Raw genomic sequence first — 24,305 nt, 5'->3', positions numbered from 1 at the left:
GAGGGCCTGGGTAGAAGCAAGGAATGCCACTGATGATGATAATGCAGATGAGCAGCTGGATGGGCCAGTGGGTTCAGGAGGAAGGAGAACCCCTTCCCCTGCAGGTAGCAGTGTTTCTAGTAAAAGTTTATCTCCAGAGGAGTTGGCAGACAGGAAGGAAACCAGAGCTCATGAAATAGAGATGACCAAACTAAAAGAACAACTGGCAATGGAAAAAAAGGTTGGAAATGGAAGAGAAAAAAATCCAAATGGAGCATGACATGAAAATGAGGGAGCTGGAGTTGAAAGCCCAGGGCTTGGGAAGCACTCCCTCTGGTGGCAGCACACCCCCAGTGCAGGTAGAGTCCAGAGTGTACATACCCAAAGATGTAGTGAAAGAATTCTTTAAAAATGATGACATAGGGCAGTGGTTCAAAGCCTACGAAGTAGCCATGTCCTCCCACCAGGTCCCTGAGAAGGATTGGGGAGCGGGGTTGTGGGGGCGGTTCTTGAGTGAAGGGCGGGACACACTGCTAGATTTGCCCTCAGAAGTGTATAACTCTTACCCCCATATGAAGGAAGCTTTAATGGCTAGGTATGGGTTAACCCCTGAAATGTATAGACAGAGGTTCAGGGGTTGCACTAAGATTCCCAATAGTACGTATGTGGAGTATGTGACTTTTTTTTGCAGAGCACTGGATGGTTGGGTGAAGGGTAGCAAAGTTGATAATTTTCAAGAGCTTCTTGATTTAATGGCATGGGAGCACTTGTCCAGTAATTGTTTTCCTGAGCTACGCCAGCACCTGATTGAAAGTAGGCTGACTAACCCTAGGAAGCTTGCTGAGGAGGCGGACCGCTGGGTCAGTACCAGGGTCCATAAGGGTCCCGTGGGAGACTCCGCCTAAGGTGGGCCCCAAAGTAATCCCCAAGGGAACCAAGGGAAAGGTTCTCAGCCTCCCCCACCCCAGAAACCGACTGGGGCCCCGACAGGTACCCCTGTTCAAAGAGGGCCCCCAACCTGTTACAGATGTGGTGAGCTGGGTCATTTTGCCAATGATCCCAAGTGTCGCCAGTTTGGTAAACCAGCACCCCCTGGTGCAACCCCCCGGCAGACGGCTAGTGTAGCCCTGGGTGGAGAGATGGGTGTCCAAGGTGGGTGGGGTTCAGTCGAAATGTCCCTGGTCTCATTAGGAGACCGTGAAGTGGTCCCCAAAACCCAGCTGCCTGAGAACACTAAAAAATACAGGCAGTGGGTGACCATAAATGGCCATAGGGTGGAAGCTCTCAGAGACACAGGAGCCAGTGTGACGGCTGTCAAGCGCCACCTGGTGTCTCAGGAGCAGGTTGTCCCAGGAGCATTCTATCCGGTTGTTGCCGCCGACAACACCGAGAGTCACTGCCCGGTGGCTCAGGTTCCCTTTGAGTGGGGGGAGGGGGGTGGGGGGTGGGTCTCTGGTACTCTTCAGGTAGCTGTGAGGCCCGCCATCCCTGTAGACTGTCTGTTAGGGAACGATCTGGAGAGCTCACCTTGGGCTAAGGTAGAGCGGAGTGCTCACCTGGAGATGTTGGGTATGCCAGATTGGGCGTGTGTCACCACACGGTCCATGACAGCGAGCAGAGGTGCTCAAGAGGACCTGGAGCCTGAGAGGGAGGCCCAGGAACCAGCCTTAGGGAGAAGAGGCAGGGGGCGCGGGAAACCGGCCCCCAAAGTTCCCACGGTCCAGGAGGAAGCAGACCTTGAGGGGGATGCCCTGGAACCTACAGGGAAACAAATAGCTGAACTGGTGGACCTGCCTGAGCTGACCCATTGGCAGCAAGAAGGAGGACCCTCCAGGGAGGAATTCTGCAGGGAGCAGAAAGAGTGCCCTTCTCTCGTGGGTATGCGGCAGCAGGCTGCAGACCAGGCCAAAGGTGAACAGTCTGGAACACATTTCATTTACTGGGAGAACGACCTCCTGTATTCTGAGCCTAAGGTTGCTGAGCCTGGGTCAGCCCGTGTGCTGGTGGTACCCCAGCGCTTCAGAGCCTTCCTACTGGGGCTGGCTCACGATGTGCCATTAGCAGGACATTTGGGGCAGGACAAGACATTTGAAAGGCTTGTCACCCACTTCTTTCGGCCCCAAATGCGCAGTAGTTCAGACACTCACTGCAGGACCTGCCAGACTTGCCAGGCAAGTGGGAAGAGTGGAAGGAAGCAAAAGGCTCCACTCCAGCCATTCCCCGTGGTCGGTACCCCATTCCAGCGAGTGTGGATTGACATTGTAGGGCCACTGGACCCCAGGACAGCAATGGGCAATAGGTTCATCCTGGTCCTGGTGGACCATGCCACCCGGTACCCGGAAGCCATCCCTCTGAGGACAGTGACGGCCCCCGTGGTGGGACGTGCGCTGATGGGAATTTTCTCCCGAGTGGGATTCCCTCTAGAGGTGGTGTCTGACCAAGGTACCAATTTCATATCTAAATATATGAAATCCCTTTGGCAAGAGTGTGGTGTAACCTACAAGTTCACCACACTTTACCACCCCCAAGGAAACGGGTTGGTTGAGAGATTCAACCGAACCCTAAAAGGCATGATAATAGGTCTTGAGGAACCCATAAGGCGTAAGTGGGACGTCCTCTTACCATGCCTTCTCTTTGCTTACAGAGAGGTGCCACAGAAGTCTCTAGGGTTCAGTCCCTTTGAGCTGCTGTACGGACACCCAGTGAGAGGACCTCTAAGTCTGGTCAAGGAAGGCTGGGAGCAATCTCCCAGGAAACCTCCCCAGAATGTATATAGCTACATGCTGGCCTTCAGAAACCAGACTAGACGTTTCAGGGAACTTGCTGAGGCAAACCTGGAAGCCAGCCAGGAGGAGATGAAGCGGTGGTACGACCAGAATGCCACTCTGGTAGAGCTTCAGCCTGGACAGAAGGTATGGGTCTTGGCCCCAGTGGAGCCCTGTGCGCTCCAGGATAAGTGGACCGGTCCCTTTGAGGTTGTGGAGCGCAAGAGCCCTGTCACCTATTTGGTGAACTTGCGGTCTCCAAGGAACCCCTTGAGGGTCCTTCATGTCAACCGCCTCAAGCACCACTTGGAGAGGTCCCAAGTGGGCATGCTCTTAGCGACAGATGCTGGGATGGAGGGGGAGACCGAGCCTCTCCCTGACCTCCTGTCAGCCAAGGAGCACGATGGGTCAGTGGATGGTGTCATCCTCTCTTCCACCCTGACCGCCGAGCAACAGAACGATTGTCGCCAGTTACTGGGACAATTCCCTGACCTGTTTTCCCTGATTCCCGGTGTCACTGATTGGTGTGTCCATGATGTGGACACTGGGGATAGTACACCTGTGCGGCACAAGGCCTACAGGGTAACTGACAGGGTAAGGGCCTGCATCAAGGAGGAGGTCTCCAAGATGTTTGCCCTTGGGGTAATTGAGTCCTCAAGCAGTCCTTGGGCCAGCCCAGTGGTCTTGGTCCCAAAGGCTGCAGCGCCGGGAGCCACACCCGAACTCCGGTTCTGTGTGGACTACAGTGGACTCAATTCGGTCACCAGGACTGACGCACACCCCATCCCCAGAGCTGATGAGCTCATAGATCGGCTAGGGGCTGCCAACTACCTCAGCACATTTTCTCTAACGTCTGGGTATTGGCAGATCGCCTTGACCGATGGGGCCAAAGTGAGGTCATCATTTTCCACCCCTGATGGGCATTACCAGTTCCGGGTTATGCCATTTGGGATGAAAAATGCCCCTGCCACCTTCCAGAGGTTGGTCAACCAGGTGTTGGTTGGATTGGATTCGTTCAGTGCAGCCTACCTGGATGATATCGCAGTGTTCAGCTCCACGTGGGAGGAACACCTGCGCCACCTCTGGGAAGTGTTGATGGCGCTGCGGAGGGCAGGACTCACGATCAAGGCGAGTAAGTGCCAGATCGGGCAGGGTTCAGTGGTGTACTTGGGGCACCGAGTTGGGAGTGGCCAGGTGGCACCCCTTCAACCCAAGATAGAAACCATCCTGAATTGGGAGTCGCCCAAAACCCAGACAGAGGTGAGACCCTTCCTAGGTCTCACCGGGTACTACAGGAGGTTTTGTCAAGGGGTATGGTAACATTGTTGCCCCCTTGACAGTGCTGACTTCAAGGAAGCAGCCCAGGAATGTGATTTGGACTGACACCTGTCAGAAATCTTTTGAGGCCCTGAAAGCTGCTATGTGCACGGCGCCCGTGGTTTTGGCTCCCAACTTCTCCAAAGAGTTTATCGTTCAGACAGACGCTTCAGAGCATGGTGTGGGGGCTGTTCTTTCACAGATTAATGAGGAGGGCCTAGATCAACCTGTAGCCTTTATTAGCAGGAGGTTACTACCACGGGAACAGAGATGGAGTGCTATTGAGCGTGAGGCATTTGCTGTGGTCTGGGCGCTGAAGAAGCTAAGACCCTACCTGTTTGGGTCTCACTTCCGGGTTCAGACAGACCACAGGCCCCTCAGATGGTTGATGCATATGAGGGGTGAGAATTCAAAGCTGTTGAGGTGGTCCATTTCCCTACAGGGTATGGATTTCACGGTGGAACATCGCCCTGGTACAGATCACACCAATGCTGACGGTCTGTCCAGATTTTTCCGCCTTAGTGATGAGGAACTCCCTGGGGTAGGGTAGTTCCCCCCACTTTTCAGCTGGAGGGGACACGTGTTAGACCTGGCACCTTGGCGTGAGTCTCCCTTCTACTTTTTGTCGCTGTGCCTCATGTGCTTTGCTGGTGTTAGCTGCTCAGAGCACTGTGCCACTGCCAACCAGTGCCACAGTGCAAGTGCTCCCTATTTAAAATGTATATGTTGGTTGGATTCCATGATTGGCTTATTTGGTTTACTGTCAGACCCCAGTAAAGTGCACCAGGAGTGCCCAGGGCTTGTAAATACAAATGCTGCTGGTGGGCTTGCAGCACTGGTTGTGCCACCCACAGAAGCGGCCTAGTAAAATGTGTCTAAGGTCTGCCATTGCAGAACCTGCGTGCAGTCTGGTACTGTCATGCTGACTGGGCAAGGGCCCCTACTTCCCAGTCCCTAAACCTTCCCTTAACTTCATATTAGTCACCCCTATGGTAGGCCCAAGGGCAGGGTGCATTGTAAGCATAAGGTAGGACAAGCCCTGATGTGTGTGGCATGTCCTAATAGTGAATTACAGCCATTTCGTTTTTCACTATTGCAAGGCTACCTGTTCCCATAGGCCAGAATTGTTACATCCTATGATCCTAACAGACCCAGGGAACATGGTAGAAAATCGAGTTTAGTATGCCTGAACTCAGAATAATAAAATACATATTTTAGTAAAGTTTATTTTAATATTCTGTGTTTGCAAATACCACTTTTAGAAAGTTGGTATTTGCTTGCCTAACCATTTCAGCCCGCCTCTGCTATGATGTGTATCTGCCTGTCTGGTCTGTGTGAGTGACAGGGCTGGGGAAACCCAGAGGGGCAGGGCTAGGTAGCCTAGTGGTGAATAGAGAGATTGACATCCAGATGGGTGGGAGGATTGCACCTGGACTCTGAATAGGGCTGTGCTCTGCCACCACAATGCTGGCTCCCCCTCCTGTGGAGCGGCTGATGTCTCTGCCCTGCACCCTGAATAGAAAGGCAGAGTCATGTCAACAAAGTGCTCAAGAACTGGTTTGGACTGGGCAAAGGCCCCTCTACCCCAGAGGAACAAAGGAATTAGGGGTATAAGTATTGGGACCCTGCTCCCAAGAAATTAGATCCTGCTTGACAAGAAGAACCTCTGCCTGAGGAGAAGGAACTGGGAAAGCTGTAAGGAGGAGTACTGTCCCTGACCTGGGGGATTGGCCTGCAGTGGTTGCCTTGCTGCTGAAAGGAGAGGAGAAAAGACTACAAAGACTTTAATTCAACTTGTGCTTAAAAGATCTCCAAGGGCTTGAACTGAGCTTGGCCCCTGAACGAAGTCCCAGGACCAGTGGACTTCACCCCCAGCTCCCCAGAGTCTTTTGGAAGTGCCTGCTGCTGTTGTTGGGCCTTCTGAGGGACTGCATGTCTCAAGGAGCTGGAAGCACGACTCAAGAAGGAGAAGCGTGCCGCCGTCGGAGCTGTTGCCGTCGCATCTCGCAAAGGGTGTCGCCGCTGCAGCATCGCATCGAGCGGAAGCGTCTCGCATCATTCCGGAAGTGTCTCGCAACGCCGAAGAAGCGTGTCGCCATTGCAGCCATCGTAGCTGACACATTGCACCGCATCAAGAGAAGAGTCTCGCATCGAGGAAGAGGCGTGTCGCCATCGCAGCCATCGTAGTTGTTGCATTGCACCGCATCAAGAAAAGCGCCTCGCATCCACGGAGAAGCGTGCCGCCGTCGGAGCTGCTGTCGTCGCTTCGCGTAAAGGGGTGACGCCGCTGCAGCATCGCATCGAGCGGAAGCGTCTCGCAAACGTCGGAGAAGAGTGCCGCTGCCAAGGCCACTGTCGTCGCATCGCGTAAAGGGGTGACGCCGCTGTAGCTGACGCATCGAGTCGAGTCTTCTCGCAACATCGGAGAAGCGTAACGCATCTGGAAGATCTTCACGTCTTTATTTCTTTGCACCAAAAACTTCATCGCATCAGCATCGTTGCAACACTTTCGTTGCCCTGCGTGTCGCATCTAAGGTACATTAAGAGAACTAAGCAAACTTCTACCATCTAAAGTAACAGTATTGTGTATTTTTGTCGTTTAATGGTCTTGTGGTAACTCTATATAAAGAATCCTTATTTTTAGTATAAAAACCTGTGTGGTGTCCATTTGTAGTGTTGTCCCTTGGTTACTGTATGTGTTCACAAATGCTTAACCTATAGCGCTCTGAGATAAGCCTTGTCTGCTCGCACCAAGCTACCTAGAGGGTGAGCAGGGGTTATTTTAGGAGTGTAACCCCTTACCCTGACTAGAGGAAAGGTTCCTTGCTTGTCACAAGTACCTACCTGTGCCAACCAGAGAACCCGGATTCTAACACATCTCCTTTGTTAAGGATGACTGGCAGATTAGAGGGCCAATGGTAGTGAAGGAGAGCACAACTGACCAAACTCAAACTCCAATCTGCATTTCAGTGTGGGAAAGCTAGTGCAATGGTGGTGAGTACTGAGTGATGTCACAGGGAGCAGGCACACTTTGACCTGCTGGTGTGATTACTTACTTGTTTTTTTAAGACTTTGCAGGTCACTAGGTTGGATCCCAGCATAGCACACTAAGCCATACAGGTCCACAAACGGAGGTTCACAACTGGATTGTGTAATAGTACCACATGTCAATTGCAGCACTACCTTGAACTAGTCCACTTTACTCTGGTTCTTTGGGGGAAGTTGCTAGGTTTTAAAATAAGAGAACTGGGGAACAAGAAGTAGCCAAGGCCTTTCACATGCTTGCATTTTTATTGTATCTATGTCTGTTTTTTGACATATTTATATACATATTCTATTAAATTGTTTTCTCTTTGTTTTATTTTTTGCAGATTTATATAGCGCAAACTTGACCCGAAGGTATTGGAGCGCTTTACATGAGCACCAGTTACGCTACACAAGGATACATTCATTTGTAAGGCTACATCCTCTCCCCCTATTATTGCCCCTGATGGAGTACTTTGATAGTTCTGCTTCACAAATTTTGCGGATAGAAACAAAGATGGCTTCTATGGCCTGACTGGGGCAGTTGAATCCCTGCACTTGTCAGAGGCCTGCGAATCTCCTCTCTCACAGTCCTTATAGTCTATTGGGACAGCTTCACGTAAACCACTGAACTGATGGCTGACACTGTGACCTTTTGTGTCTGTGGAGCTTGCTAGTCTCCACACAGACTGCAAAGCTTCCCCTTACTACACTGGCCACAATCTACACCCACCCTCCCTAGACTGCAGAACCCGGTCTCCACCTGCTGATGGTTAGCCATGACATCTCTTGACAAAGAGGGGAACTTGTGAGGTTCTCCACAGTCTGCAGTGCTTGCATCCTAATACCATGCTAGGAACTGAACGCGGTATTACCCCCAATCCCCAGGGCAAGAGTGGCTGAATCGCAACCTCCATTGCTGGTTTCCGGGTGCAGCATCATCCCTTTGTAGCACCCATGTAATCCAGAAGGTTGCCAACATCACAGATGACAAACACCTCAGCTTCAAGCAAATCAACAAGGGGAAACAACAATGGAAGTTCTGTTCTGGCGTAAGTCAACAGTTAGGGATCCATCCCAGCTACCTCTTGGAGTCCCAGAACCTCCAAACGAGGTGCGTCCTGAGCTCGGTGCAGTTCCTCCAGCTGCTGGAAAAAGGTGGCTTATGAGGCAACTGTTTTAGCATGAAAAACTCCAGAGCCAACCCTCAGAGTCTTTATCCCACACAGGACATCTCCACCACAGTGTGCTGTGAGTATCTTCTGCCTCCATCATTAAAGGGAACAACCGTGCCATCCACAGGCACAGCTTGTACTTGGGAAACCCTGGGCCCCCATTCAGCCTTGCCCACCTGTCACCAGAGATGCTCAATGCCCAGCACCATGCAGGATCTGCAGGACATTGCCTGCCCAGTGAGGACCCACATTGTATAACAGTACTGTATGATACATGTGTAAGCACAGGGACTAATGTCTGATATGTCTTTCCTGCCCCTTCACTTCAAACCCAGTGTGAACTGTAAAGGTAAACTATGAATAAGATGGTTTCATACCTAAAACCATGGCAACCAGGCAGTTGTGCACACAAATACACTCTTGAGTGATCAGTGCTGGACAGGAAATAGCCTTTTTCTGTTTTAGGTATTTCATGCCAGGGGACCCATCCATAAGGAGCAGAGGAAATCATTACAAAGGACACTTCCGTTGAAGGGTGAGCATCCCAAACATGAGGTGCTACACATAGCACATTATGGTGTCTGGGACCAAATCTAGGTGGGTGTCTTTCAAAGAGCTTAATATGAATTACAGCAAATACATTTTACCTAAATACACATAAGCAAATTCTAGAAAACGTAATACATCTTAAAGTGACCAGGGTTCTATATAGTAATTAAGCGGTCATTGTGCTTTACTGTTTGGTGCTTTTCATCCTATGTTTAGGTCTGCCTAGAGACAGCTTCTGCTGTCACACCAGCCTCTGCATTCAAGAATATGCATATCTATATTCACACATTGAGAAGCTGGCCTCTTCATCCATTGGTCTGTTCAACTGTCATTCAAATGTTGCTTCTGCCTCCCACAGCATAAAGATTGAGACAACGGATCAGCCTACTACAGACACTGACTCTCTTGACTGGCTTTTTTTTTTTACTGATCACGTGTACATCCACCTAAAAAGAAGTGCACGTTGCAAGTTTATAGTGCAAACAGATGCATCAGTTTGAGGCCACTACAAGCGGAGTAACTACACATATTTTTGGGTGCACCTGCAAGAGACATTTTAGGGCACCTGCAAAATCTTTCCTTGGCATAGTTGGAAACCTGGCAGTCATTTGCGCTTAAAGAAAACACAAGAAGATGATGGACGGAGTGAAGAAACTTTTCAGACATTCACCCCCAGTCACAGATCTGGGTTAAATCCATCATCGTTCTTTAGCTCACTTCGCCACCCCAGTTCAGACCTAGCTATATGCAAATCAGTCTTGACCCTGTGCCTCATGGGAAGAGTCCAGCCCGAAATGCCGAGCCTGGTCTTCTCTGGACCGGAAACAAGCATCCTGGGACCGGTTTCGGGGTAACACTCCTCATCAGCAAGGCTAGCTTGAATCCAGTGGCAAAGTGAGCAAGGGACCCACGTCTGGGCATACCCTGCCAACTTAGGGCGAACAAAGCAAACACAAAGAGATGATGGAGTGCAGAAACTTTTCAGACATTCACCCCAGTTAGTGTTTGACAATGTTCAACATTCCGTCCATCATCTTTTTGTGTTGCAATTTCACCCTAAGTGGGAAGGGTATGTCCAGACGTGGGTCTCGTGCTCACTACGCTACCGGTTTCAAGCTAGCCTGGCTGGTGAGGGATAATACCGCGAAACAGGTCCCAGGATGCTTGTTTTCCGGTCCAGGGAAGGACTAGCATGGCAGTTTGGGCTGGACTGTTCCCATTGGGAGCAGGGTCAAGACTGATTTGCAGATGGCTGGGTCTAAACTGGAATAGCGTGGTGAGCAAATTAACGATGGATTAAACTTGGATCTTTGACTGGGGGTGAGTGTTTGACAATGTTCAACATTCCGTCCATATTCTTTTTGTGTTGCAGTAATTTGCGCTTGTCATGTAATGCAGATCCGTGTTGTTAAGCGACCCATACTTGTGATTCATTAACAGCAGATATGAACAGCACTTTTCTGCCTAGCTGTGATACATGACCAGCAGAAATGAGGAGCTCTTCACTGCCTGGTTGTGATAATTACCAGCGGAAATGAGCAGCACTGAGCAGCTCTTCACTGCCTAGATGTGATACATGACCAGCAGAAATGAGCAGTACTTCACTGCCTTGTGATACATTACCAGCAGAAATGAGCAGCTCTTCACTGCTCTATTGAGATACATTACCAGCAGACAAGAGCAGCCCTTCACTGTCTAGCTGTGATACATTACCAGCAGACATGAGCAGCACTTCACTGCCAATGTATCCACATATGCAAAGCCCCTATTCGTCAGGTGGAGATGTGCAAAAGCAGCCCCACCACAATTGTGCTCCACCCCCTGGGATACCTTTTAGGGCGTAGTGGGCCACCTGGTCTTAACACAGGTGCAGCCCATGGCTATTGCACAATTTACCTCTGCACATTGCTGCTCTGCTGGGGCTTGAATGGCAGCATCACAATATGCAGGTGTTTCACTAGCCCCACTGGGCCCCCAAATGCAGCACAAGGTCATGATCAAAGTAGGGGCTTAGATCTAGAGTAACTACACCTTGAAAAGTAAAAACCACCGAACTTCTTCCCATAATTACGCATGTGATTATATGGTTGACGATGTTCTCTAATCAGCAGCTCTCTGTGTATTGTGAATGGCACACAGCTGTAACTACTGTGGCATTGTAGTACTCAAACAGTTCAGATCAGCTACAGAATGTGGGACTGGAGAATTGTATGGTGTAGCATGAATTATGTGGAAAGAGTTGGGTGTGCCTGAGTATAATGACACGTGCTGAGTTCTGACGCCCATTGGAGGGTTCAGACTGAATGAAAAGATGACAGTCGTCAGGCTGCACCAGGACAACCACAGGTGGTTTCCTCAGACTATGAAAGCAAGATTCTAATAGGACAGCTACTTCAGCTACAACAAACTGTGATAGGTTAATGTGGTTTATGCGGTAAATGAGACTGCTACAAGGAGCATGTTGTAAGTGAGACTGAAATGCAGCGGTTTTTTATGTTAACGAGTCTGCTTCAAGGAGGTGTACATGGCGGGATTTGATGTTAACAAGTACGCTTCAAGGTGGTTTGTGGGTAAATGAGACAGCTACAAAGCTGTTCAGAATGTAAATGAGACAGCTACAAGGCTGCTTGGGATGTAAATGAGACTAGTTCACTGTAATTTATGAGGCAACTGAGTTGTTTATAATAGAATTAAGACTGCTACAAGGAAATCAGACTGCTTCAAGCCCCAGTCTCTTACTGCCTCAAGGAGAGAAAATAAACGAATGGTGTGCGCGAGAGAGCATCGACCAAAAAAGGAGATCCAAATACACATAGACAAGCTACACGCTCAGTGACGGGTGCAACGTGCCATCAGGAAGGACGAGATGTGCCAAAGCAGCGATGACAAAGGACATTTGTCAATGTTACCTGCTTCGGTGCCTTCCGCCTCTTTCTCGTCAGGCCACCTGGCTAATGCCCTGCACGCATCTAAAGCTAGAACAGGAAAGCGCTTCCGACCCAGGGACGCCTGTCAGCAGTCTGCTGAGGCAGCGGTCTGTCCACACCGTCAGCTGTCCGTCAGGCACGGCTCCGTCATCGTTTTTAGGTTTTGCCTGCACAGCGCTTGCGCTGTGCTTGTGCAGTCTCTTGTAATTAATATATCTTAAAAGGGGCTCTTATCAGTTCCCATAGCTGCATTACTGTGCTCATTCGCTTTTATGTGGAACCTTTTTTTTGTTAATTTCCCCTGGCTGCAAGCATTTATGATACTTCTACTAAAGCTGTTCACACTGTTTAGGCCCCATTCACTGTCAAGATAACATCTCTTCCCAGGAAAAGCAGGCAGATTCCAACAGGATGCTGGAATACTTGCTTTTAATTACTTAGCTGTGTAAAGCAGGTGCTTCAGCCTCAGAACGTCTGTGGCATTTCCTATTCATGCCTCAGTACCTTTCTTTGCACTTTGTAGGCATTATTGGATTGATGTTTTTCAACTTAATCTAGTTGGAAATTATGATAAAATTCTAAATGTTGTAATAAACCAAAATATATTTAATATACAAGAGTTATGCTATATTTTACTAATAAACCGGTGCCGTTACCTTGCAGACAACAGGGTCAAGATTTGAATGGTGCAGCAGGTGGAGTAGCACCGGGCCCAAACGTTGTCTGAACTCCTCTAAACACATAATATTGCTATATTTGACTATAAGCAGGCAGTCACAATTGCAGTTAAAAGAAACTTGATTTGAATGGTGCAGCAGGTGCAGCAGCACCGGGGCCAAAAGCTCTAGGGACCCCACTAAACCCAAATTATTGCTAAAATTGAAAACTAAATAGGCAGTCGAAAGTGCAGTTACCTTGCAGACAACAGGGTTATGATTTCAATGGTGGAGCAGGTGCAGTGACACCAGGACCAAAAGCTTTAGGCAACCCACTAAACACCAAAAGTTGTTATATTTTACAACCAAACAGTCACAAATGCAGTTACTTTGCAGACAACAGGGTCATGACTTGAATGGTGCAGCATGTACAGTGGCACTGGGCCCAATTCATCAAACCCCTAATATTGCTATTTTTTACTACTATACAGGCAGTCACAATTGCACTTACCTTGCAGTTAAAATGGACTTGATTTAAATGGTACAGCAGGTGTAGTGACACTGGGCCAGAAGTTGTCATAACTCCACTAAACTCCAAAATGTTGCTATATTTTACTACAGAACAGGCCGTAACAAGTGCAGTTATCTTGCAGGCAACAGGGTCATGATTTGAATGGTGCAGAAGGTGCAGTGGTATTGGGCCCAAAAGTTGTCAGAAATCCTCTAAACAACTGATATTGCTATATTTGACTACTAAACAGGCAGTCACAAGCGCAGATATGTTGCAGGCAACAGGGTCATTATTTTAATGGTGTAGCGGGTGCAGTGTCACCGGGGTCAAAAGCTTCTAGGCACCTCACTAAACCCAGATTATTGCTAAATTTTATTACTAAACAATAGGGCTATGATTCGAATGGTGCAGCTGCACCAGGACCAAAATCTCTAGGCTCCCCACTAACCACCTAATATCGCAAAATGTTACTACTAAAGAAGCAGTAACAAGTGCAGTTACCTTGCAGACAACAGGGTCATTATTTGAATGGTTCAGTGGCAACGGACCCAAATTAGCCATGATCGCCTCAAAACACCTAATATTGCTATATTTTATTACTATACAGGCAGACACAATTGCAGCTATCTTGCAGTTAAAAGGGGCTTGATTTGAATGGTGCAGCTGGTGCAGTGGCACCGGGGTCAAAAGTTGTCATAACTCCTCTAAACGCCACATACTGCTATATTTCACTACTAAACAAGCAGTCACAAATGCAGTTATCTTGCAGGCACTAGTGGCATAATTTGAATGGGGTAGCAGGTACAGTGGCACCAGGCCCAAAAGTCAGAACTCCTCTAAGCACAGAATATTGCTATTACATCAATTAATTCTACTATTTCCCTCTTTCATTTCATTTTTCAAAATTCTGCTGTTACTTACCCGGACAATACCACTAGTAACAATGCAATATATTGCCTTTTTGTACATAAACAAGTCATAACACTTCTGTAACTTATATTGTACAACTACTCAGCAAGTTACAACTTACAACATAAAACAGCTGCCTATTGACATAGGCGAAACCTAATGCATTTACCAATGCTTGTTCACTATCCTGCCTATAACGCGGTAATGTTAAGGGAAGAGCACCTGGGGACGCTGATGTTCGTAGACCAGGGGAAGGCCCTTTTATACTAACAATGTGTCTATCTACAGTGTTTGAAATCAAAATATAGAAGTGCAGGTACTCACTCTTTAGATTACCTGCTTGCTCCTGCGAAGTGTATTGCAGGAGTGCTGAGAAGTGCAGGTACTCCCTCTCTCAAATTAAAGAAGTGCACGAACTCACCACCAGACAGTACCTGTCCATTTAAAACACTGTGGTTGTGATAATATGCGTACAGCCTGAGCCGAGAAATAAGGCAAGAGTATGGGGGTGTAGGGGGAGGAGGTACATTAGTCTAAGGAGGTAGTGATGGTCGGTCTGGGACCGAAAATAGTATCTGGTACCAAAAGAAAAGTGGCCCCCATTAGTGAACTATATAACTAAAAAAGTGTCCCATGTTTGCAATCGGGGTACTTTTGAACTTGTAAAGACACGCTGCAGCCGTATTTTGCCTGCTATGGAAATCTGCTTAGATTTGAGCTTGTTGCAGGCAATGTTTGTTCTAATATCAGGTAAACCAAAAACAAAAACTGGCCCATCACACCATAAAATAGGCCCACACACAGCCAAATAATACATCCCACACTGGAACCTCTGACAGCAACCCTTTGGACACAGCTTGCTTGCTCTAAAGGCCAGTCCAACCCCAGAGGTTATGCTACCTCTTTAGATGCATCTTCAGTTCCCTTCTAAATTGCAGGAGGGTAGAAGCATTTGTTGCAGAACCTGGTTGGATAGATGATGAAGACAACCTTCTTCCTCTAATTTTGTTTTTTTGCATTTCTTGGTTTCCAGTCTAGCAACATCCTGGATTCTGGTATGGCTCTGTCCCCCTATGTTGTAAATTTCTCACCAGATATTCAGTGATGCCATTGCCTATTAGTAAGGATACCCCTCAGTTGGGGAACAAGTTGGAATGGTTGGAACCCTTATCAGAGAATATTTCCTATACCATTGCAATGTCTACCTCTTCCGGCTCTCCTCTTGACTCTTTACTTGATAGGGTCTGGAAAGAACTAGTGATTAACTCTTTCCGCCGCTAAAGCAACTTTTCAATGAGTCACTTGACTCTTGCACGGTCCCTTTAGACTGGAAGAAGGCAATATTTACTCCTATATTAAAAAACCTTCTCTGGACCCAGGGGTACTTAGTAGCTATAGGCCTATCTCTCTCCTGCCATATCCAGTCAAAATTCGGGAACGTTTTGTTAGCCGGAAACTGTCTAATTATATTTCTTCTTGAATGAGAGCAATTTGGCTTTAGTCCGAATAATGGCACAAAATCTGCCTTGCGTGTGGCATTGGATGAACTCAGAATGCGCACTGATGGAGGCCAATCGGCTGTCCTGGCCCTTAGATGTTTCAACCACTTTTGATACGGTGAACCACCTTACACTCTTGGATCGACTTGATTAGTTTGAAATAAAATCGAGCTCCTATATTGTTCCTGGAGCAAAGTCCCAACTGCAATTCCTTCGAACTTCTGGCCCTCGGGAGTAGAGTTATCCTCTTCTGAATCTGTTCGTAACCTAGGGGTTACGTTTGATAATAAACTGTCAGTGGAAACTCATGTGAATAAAGTAGCAGGCATCTGTTTTAACATTACTTCAAGGTCTCCGGAAGATTCTCCCGCTGATGTCTCCCACTGCTCAAACGCTCATTGTTCGCAGTGTCATTTTAAGCAGAATGGATTATAGTAATGCCCTTTTGTTAGGTGTACCTGAGTATCTTTTAAATAGATTGCACAGGGTCCAGGTCTCTGCTGCCAATTTGGCCTTATACAGACCCAGGAGATCATCTGCCTCCATGGCCTTGAAAGATCTGCAATGGCTTCTGCTGCGTCAGCGCGGTTTTTAAACCTGCTTGCCTCTGTTAAAACATACTTGTTCTTATTAGTTTTTTATACTTTTGTGGGACTTTCCCTGAATCGTGGACTTCATTCAAAGATGGCCGACGGTGTTCCGTGATGCGGCCGGATCTGAAGGCGCGGGCGCACTAGTTGTGCCTCACAGGCACAGGTGTGAGGCGTTGACATTTAAAAAGGAACGCAGTTTCCAGTTCGGTTTGATCTTGCTTCTCTGCAGGAGGAGTTTACGATGGCTTTCCTGTTGTGTTTTCGGCACCCAGTGTAGTAAGTGTGTGTGATGTGATGTAGATGAGGCTTCCTTCACATTGGGTGGCGGTGCTGGCCTTCTTGAGGCGCATGTGATGGATCACTACGGAACCCCTTATTACTTGAGATATGGCACTGGACCCTTCGGCTCGCTGTGACGGTACCTTTTTCTATATTTTTAGGTGCCATGACGGGGTGGATGGACCCTGTGTATTCACATATCATGATGTAATACAACTTTTTGTCCGGCAACTTGACTGAACACTGGTATAAGGATGCCAGTGAATGATTAATTTAGAGCTTTTTCACTTTCAGAAGAGACATCTTCTTATTGCAATATTTTAAATATTTCGTTTTTTCGCATACCAGCAATGACGTGATTGTGTAAGTGTGAGGATTTATCTGGATGAGTAGTGACCTTGTTTCATTTCTGTTGCCATTAGGGGTTGATGCCTTCTGACTTATATGCTGCTATTTTCTTGGGACTTTGAACTGTGTTGCTCTCCAGGACTACATTCCCCAGGATGAACCCTGGGACTTCTGTGGGTAGGTATTACGCCATGGGTGATGACTTGCGACATACTGGTATGTCTTGCTTCCATAGATTATGACTAGCCTTTAGTCTCTGAGACTCAATGGTTTTGAGACATCGATTTTCCTTATTTTCAATCTTTTAAGACGTAGGCATCCAAGTGTCTTTTGATATGTACTCTATTCTATTCACCTCTAAGATTTCTCTCCTGGCAAGATATTGTGTGCAGTAATGATAAAATATGTCGCCGTTCCATTCCGTTCTATTTTGTATCGTTATCCACGATGAGCGAGCAGTTTGAAAATAGGAAGACTATATTAATTATGCGATGATAAATTGTTTGTGAATAGCATGATGGAATTATACACACAAAGAGGACAGGCGATGGGTCTTGCCGTCCACACATCTTGACCGCAACTTCTTTTGTTGTGCTGTTTTTAACATTTAACTGTGGGTTGATATGTTTAGTTTGCTATTTTTCACTTAAGGGTGGAAAGGGGTTCTTGTTTTTAACTTTCCATTTAGGAATATCAATGTGTAACAATTGTTTCAATGTGTAGCTCCTTGGTTTGTTCTAAATGTGCGTTTTTAAATGGGTCTTATGAAAACGGGATATACACGTAATCAATGTACGGTTTTCAATGTTCATATGTTATAGGTAGTTTTATTATGGTATGTATTGTCGCTGCACACCTGAAGAAGTCCAATGTTATGGACGAAATGCGCTGGCTGTTTCTGGTGTAAACTTGTGACAGTTTTAAGAAGGATAAGAAAATAAAGAGAAACAGTTAATGTACTCTGTAATTTGTTTTTTAAATTCTCATTATTGTTATTAATTGTGGTGCACCTCTCTTTGGTAAAAACTGAAATGTTCTTCTTTTAGCTCTGTTCCGTGGCAGCAGGTGCTTATATTGTGTGCACACACATGGTGACATTTTTTGGGACACGGGATAGGAGCGGCGACTCTTTGTTCGCTGCCTTCATCTTTGCTGTTATAGGTTTTAAATCGCTTTGTATTATTTTTAAAACCAGTGCCACTACAAAACAGACTAAAAAAATACTCCACTGGAAGGTGCCTTTGCTCTGCAACTGCCAACCTTGTGTGCATTCCGAAATTCAGGAAGACCAGATATGGCGGACGTGCTTTTATGGTGAGAGCAGAATCAGCCTCCTGCCCCCATCAGATCCCTGACCAATCTTCTGCAATTAATAAATGTCCTGAAAACTCTTCCTACCCCCATCAGATTCCGGACCAATCTTCTGCAATTTAGAAAAGCCCTGAAAACTCCTCCTGCCCCCATCAGATCCCGGACCAATCTTCTGCAATTTAGAAAAGCTCTGAAAACTCCTGCTGCCCCCATCAGATCCCTGACCAATCTTCTGCAATTTAGAAAAGCTCTGAAAACTCCTGCTGCCCCCATCAGATCCCTGACCAATCTTCTGCAATTTAGAAATGTCCTGAAAACTCCTCCTGGCCCCATCAGATCCCTGACCAATCTTCTGCAATTTAGAAAAGCTCTGAAAACTCTTCCTACCACCATCAGATTCCGGACCAATCTTCTGCAATTTAGAAAAGCCCTGAAAACTCTTCCTACCACCATCAGATTCCGGACCAATCTTCTGCAATTTAGAAAAGCCCTGAAAACTCTTCCTACCACCATCAGATCCCGGACCAATCTTCTGCAATTTAGAAAAGCCCTGAAAACTCTTCCTACCCCCATCAGATCCCGGACCAATCTTCTGCAATTTAGAAATGTCCTGAAAACTCCTCCTGCCCCCATCAGATCCCTGACCAATCTTCTGCAATTTAGAAAAGCCCTGAAAACTCCTCCTGCCCCCATCAGATCCCTGACCAATCTTCTGCAATTCAGAAAAGCCCTGAAAACTCCTCCTGCCCCCATCAGATCCCTGACCAATCTTCTGCAATTTAGAAAAGCCCTGAAAACTCCTCCTGCCCCCATCAGATCCCTGACCAATCTTCTGCAATTCAGAAAAGCCCTGAAAACTCCTCCTGCCCCCATCAGATCCCTGACCAATCTTCTGCAATTCAGAAAAGCCCTGAAAACTCCTCCTGCCCCCATCAGATCCCCGACCAATCTTCTGCAATTTAGAAAAGCCCTGAAAACTCCTCCTGCCCCCATCAGATCCCTGACCAATCTTCTGCAATTTAGAAAAGCCCTGAAAACTCCTCCTGCCCCCATCAGATCCCTGACCAATCTTCTGCAATTCAGAAAAGCCCTGAAAACTCCTCCTGCCCCCATCAGATCCCTGACCAATCTTCTGCAATTCAGAAAAGCCCTGAAAACTCCTCCTGCCCCCATCAGATCCCCGACCAATCTTCTGCAATTTAGAAAAGCCCTGAAAACTCCTCCTGCCCCCATCAGATCCCTGACCAATCTTCTGCAATTTAGAAAAGCCCTGAAAACTCCTCCTGCCCCCATCAGATCCCGGACCAATCTTCTGCAATTTAGAAATGTCCTGAAAACTCCTCCTGCCCCCATCAGATCCCGGACCAATCTTCTGCAATTTAGAAAAGCCCTGAAAACTCTTCCTACCACCATCAGATTCCGGACCAATCTTCTGCAATTTAGAAAAGCCCTGAAAACTCTTCCTACCACCATCAGATTCCGGAACAATCTTCTGCAATTTAGAAAAGCCCTGAAAACTCCTCCTGCCCCCATCAGATCCCGGACCAATCTTCTGCAATTTAGAAAAGCCCTGAAAACTCCTCCTGCCCCCATCAGATCCCTGACCAATCTTCTGCAATTTAGAAAAGCTCTGAAAACTCCTGCTGCCCCCATCAGATCCCTGACCAATCTTCTGCAATTTAGAAATGTCCTGAAAACTCCTCCTGCCCCCATCAGATCCCTGACCAATCTTCTGCAATTTAGAAAAGCCCTGAAAACTCTTCCTACCCCCATCAGATCCCGGACCAATCTTCTGCAATTTAGAAAAGCCCTGAAAACTCTTCCTACCCCCATCAGATCCCGGACCAATCTTCTGCAATTTAGAAATGTCCTGAAAACTCCTCCTGCCCCCATCAGATCCCTGACCAATCTTCTGCAATTTAGAAAAGCCCTGAAAACTCCTCCTGCCCCCATCAGATCCCTGACCAATCTTCTGCAATTCAGAAAAGCCCTGAAAACTCCTCCTGCCCCCATCAGATCCCTGACCAATCTTCTGCAATTTAGAAAAGCCCTGAAAACTCCTCCTGCCCCCATCAGATCCCTGACCAATCTTCTGCAATTCAGAAAAGCCCTGAAAACTCCTCCTGCCCCCATCAGATCCCCGACCAATCTTCTGCAATTTAGAAAAGCCCTGAAAACTCCTCCTGCCCCCATCAGATCCCTGACCAATCTTCTGCAATTTAGAAAAGCCCTGAAAACTCCTCCAGCCCCCATCAGATCCCTGACCAATCTTCTGCAATTTAGAAAAGCCCTGAAAACTCCTCCTGCCCCCATCAGATCCCTGACCAATCTTCTGCAATTTAGAAAAGCCCTGAAAACTCTTCCTACCCCCATCAGATCCCGGACCAATCTTCTGCAATTTAGAAATGTCCTGAAAACTCCTCCTGCCCCCATCAGATCCCGGACCAATCTTCTGCAATTTAGAAAAGCCCTGAAAACTCTTCCTACCACCATCAGATTCCGGACCAATCTTCTGCAATTTAGAAAAGCCCTGAAAACTCTTCCTACCACCATCAGATTCCGGAACAATCTTCTGCAATTTAGAAAAGCCCTGAAAACTCTTCCTACCACCATCAGATTCCGGAACAATCTTCTGCAATTTAGAAAAGCCCTGAAAACTCCTCCTGCCCCCATCAGATCCCTGACCAATCTTCTGCAATTTAGAAAAGCCCTGAAAACTCTTCCTACCACCATCAGATTCCGGACCAATCTTCTGCAATTTAGAAAAGCCCTGAAAACTCTTCCTACCACCATCAGATTCCGGAACAATCTTCTGCAATTTAGAAAAGCCCTGAAAACTCTTCCTACCACCATCAGATTCCGGACCAATCTTCTGCAATTTAGAAAAGCCCTGAAAACTCTTCCTACCACCATCAGATTCCGGAACAATCTTCTGCAATTTAGAAAAGCCCTGAAAACTCTTCCTACCACCATCAGATTCCGGAACAATCTTCTGCAATTTAGAAAAGCCCTGAAAACTCCTCCTGCCCCCATCAGATCCCTGACCAATCTTCTGCAATTTAGAAAAGCCCTGAAAACTCTTCCTACCACCATCAGATTCCGGACCAATCTTCTGCAATTTAGAAAAGCCCTGAAAACTCTTCCTACCACCATCAGATTCCGGAACAATCTTCTGCAATTTAGAAAAGCCCTGAAAACTCCTCCTGCCCCCATCAGATCCCTGACCAATCTTCTGCAATTTAGAAATGTCCAGAAAACTCCTCCTGCCCCCATCAGATCCCTGACCAATCTTCTGCAATTTAGAAATGTCCTGAAAACTCCTCCTGCCCCCATCAGATCCCTGACCAATCTTCTGCAATTTAGAAATGTCCTGAAAACTCCTCCTGCCCCATCAGATCCCTGACCAATCTTCTGCAATTTATAAATGTCCTGAAAACTCCTCCTGCCCCCATCAGATCCCTGACCAATCTTCTGCAATTTAGAAATGTCCTGAAAACTCCTCCTGCCCCCATCAGATCCCTGACCAATCTTCTGCAATTTAGAAATGTCCTGAAAACTCCTCCTGCCCCATCAGATCCCTGACCAATCTTCTGCAATTTAGAAAAGCCCTGAAAACTCTTCCTACCCCCATCAGATTCCGGACCAATCTTCTGCAATTTAGAAAAGCCCTGAAAATGTGGCTCTACCCGAAGCAATGCAGGCTTATAATTTGGCACTCCATTTAGCAGCATTTTTTATCACTCTTGAGATTCTCAGTTGCAGTCTTTCTGTTACGTTTTCCTTCTCCCTCGCTTATGTCCCGGTGAGTCTCTACACAGTGCGCTTTGTAAATGTTTTAAATACATACATTTGTCGTTGCCTTGTGTCGGATGCAGCTGGTCTTGAAGCGGACGTGGCCTTGGAGGGAGAGCTAATGTAGTTCTGTTAGCGTTGGGTTGATATAGTTGACCATCTTCAGGCTTTCGAACATATGTGCTGCAGTGAGCAGGTCTCCTTTCAGAGGGTGAAAGTGCTGTCAATGGGCCGTGGAGCAGAATTGATGCAACCAGATGAAAAAGGACCATGTCTTGTACTGCTGTTCTGAAATCTGTCACAAGGCTGGAAAGCTTCCCTTTAATTAGACGGTAGCGCTGGCACCATGTCGCCCTAATTGGCAGGAGAGATCAGTGTTGATGGTGCTGGAAAGTGAAGCCAGTCAAGGCATGCACTTAGGATACCGAAAGGTCATCTTTTCTGATTGTCACCTATTCATTGTTCACGCCTAAGTGACTGGATTAACTAGTCAGGTTTGTAGCTTATCGAGATTAACAAGCGCACCACTTTTATTTGCATCTTTATAATTGCTATTAATTCAACATACAGCTGTAAACAACTCATCAGCTAGGCATCTCTACAACAATCTCCCTATAGCAATCACCTCATCTTCATTAGTAATAAGGAGGCTATAAGGAGGAGGGAGTTGGAGCAAATCATTATGGAAAAAAGGTATGTCAGTACATCATGGGCATCGCCTGCCATACATTTTGTGTCTAAATATATTTTAGAAAGATATTATCTCTGTGGGTGTAGATTTTCTATTGTTAACTCCAGTGAGACAATACTTTTGTAAACAACATTTAGGGAATAATATTTATGTCAGACAATATTATGACCACAATATACAATCACCATACCTGAAAACCCAACAACTTTAAGCTCCATATTTTAAGCAAAGAGTGACATCCATATCCACGGTCTCACTATTGGCCATCTGTGGAACAATTCTATTCAGACTAATGACGTTGAAACCCTTCATCGAATGGAAACAACCTAGCACCATGGTCCAGTCCTGACTCCCACTCAAAGCTTAGACCGCGCTGCTTCTACGATGGAACTTGGAGCTTCCACCTGCGCAAAATATGCATGCAACCCTCGTATGCGACTCTTCATTGGCAGGATAACGAAGAGTGGCTTCCACAGTGACGGTAGCTCTTTTATTCTGTTGCAGCTACCTACATTCACTGTTGTGTGCTCCTGTTGTAGTTGGAGACAAGCAGCAACCTCAGGTGTCTGCTTTCTTCCAGTCCACTGCTTTTAATATCACCTCTCTCTCAGCTCCTCAGTATTTCCAACACTGAACCCAGGAACTCTCCACCCTTCCGTGGACTCTGTTGGGCAGTTGATATGCTTATCGCTGTATGATTCGCAAGGGCCATCTAGGAAAACAATCTTGTTTGCAAAAACTCAGTATTGCGTCCTGGTAGTGACACATTTTCTGCAAGTTGTGGGATCCCCATGAAAAGAAAACTTGCTGCCCTTGATGAGTCCTTCAAAAACTCTACCTGGGATCCAAATGGATCAAAGCAGTGGTACCACGGCTTCTGAATCCACCCATACCGATACCATAGGGCTTTACTTCTACCACTCAGGACTGAATTTGTATGACCTTTGTTGACAGTCTATATACTGAAGCGTCCGCAGTATGTATATGTTTTTTAGTTGTTAGTAAAGTCAAAGTCTCCTCTACATAGGTTACTTCTTTTTAAGTATTCCTTGTGGTGCCCTGTAAGTCACCAAGGGTTGCTAGAATCAAGGAGTGAGACTTTCCAAGGGCTCCGCCACCTATTAAAATTGGGGTCCCTCACTCTCTACCAGGGTGGCCAAGTGTCTCGGTGGAAAGAAAATCACCTGACTTTGCCTACTTGGCCTTTTCCTTTCCTTTGTCGTCTTTCATGGGCAATGGTGCGGGCCACTGCTTTTTGATAAATAGTGACAAAAACACTGTATCTTAGGGAAACCCCCGGCAGATAGGATCATCAACTGGCAGGTCTTGAATTAATGGGGCTCACTTCGATTAGCCAGTAATTCTGTGACCGAGCCCCGTTCCTTCTCAGGGGACAGCTCACAGCTTTCTTATCGTGCTACATTCTATGCAGTCTTCCTTGCCACATCCACAGCTGCAGGAAAGAGGGCCAAGGCATGTTGCTGGTCCATCTGATATTTTTCTCACTACCTCTAGTCTCTGAATTAGAAGCCAGGGTGACTGGCAATCAGCCTGGATGTGCACCTCCTGCCTCAGAATTGTAATTCACTACTTAGTTCTCTGCATCCAAAGTGGTTCCTCTACCCAGATCTACACTTGAATGATGGCTCAACGCCCCTGTCGAATAAGCTCCTCAAAATGGCAAAGCACCTGAGCTCTAAGAATACACGTCTTCGGAGAAGCCCAGCAAGATGTGCCCTCTGGCCCAGCAAACTCCAACCCTGCAACTTTAATATGGTGAAGGGACAAATGTGTTTCCAAAACCAAGAACAACAAGAGGGCCAGGGGTGTAATATACACCATGTAGTGTTGTATAAAGTCACATTACAAGTCATTCTTGTTTCTCCATTTCTCTTACTTGGACAGACTTGTAATGGACCATGGTCTCATATCATATGATGGACCACCCCTCCCAGCTGTCAAGGAGAAGATGCAGTCCCA

General features: G+C 46.9%; 1 protein-coding gene and 1 long non-coding RNA gene across 2 annotated transcripts in view; one reads left to right on the top strand and one right to left on the bottom strand.

Annotated features, from left to right (window-relative positions):
* B4GALT2 (beta-1,4-galactosyltransferase 2) overlaps window positions 1-24,305 on the bottom strand; it is an 897,966-nt gene that overhangs the window by 101,090 nt on the left and 772,571 nt on the right. The window lies entirely within an intron of this gene.
* Window positions 16,061-24,305, top strand: part of LOC146835111 (uncharacterized) — a 301,437-nt gene continuing 293,192 nt past the window's right edge. The window contains exons 1-2 of the long non-coding RNA XR_014960686.1: window positions 16,061-16,180; window positions 16,606-16,708. This is a non-coding gene — a long non-coding RNA (uncharacterized LOC146835111). The remainder of the gene's footprint in view (window positions 16,181-16,605; window positions 16,709-24,305) is intronic.

This window comes from Triturus cristatus, chromosome 4_2, assembly GCF_964204655.1.
Source record: "Triturus cristatus chromosome 4_2, aTriCri1.1, whole genome shotgun sequence".
In the NCBI taxonomy this organism is placed as follows: Eukaryota; Metazoa; Chordata; class Amphibia; order Caudata; family Salamandridae; genus Triturus; species Triturus cristatus.
The sequence above is the reverse complement of the archived record's forward strand: the minus strand, read 5'-3'. Positions and strand labels throughout refer to the sequence as shown.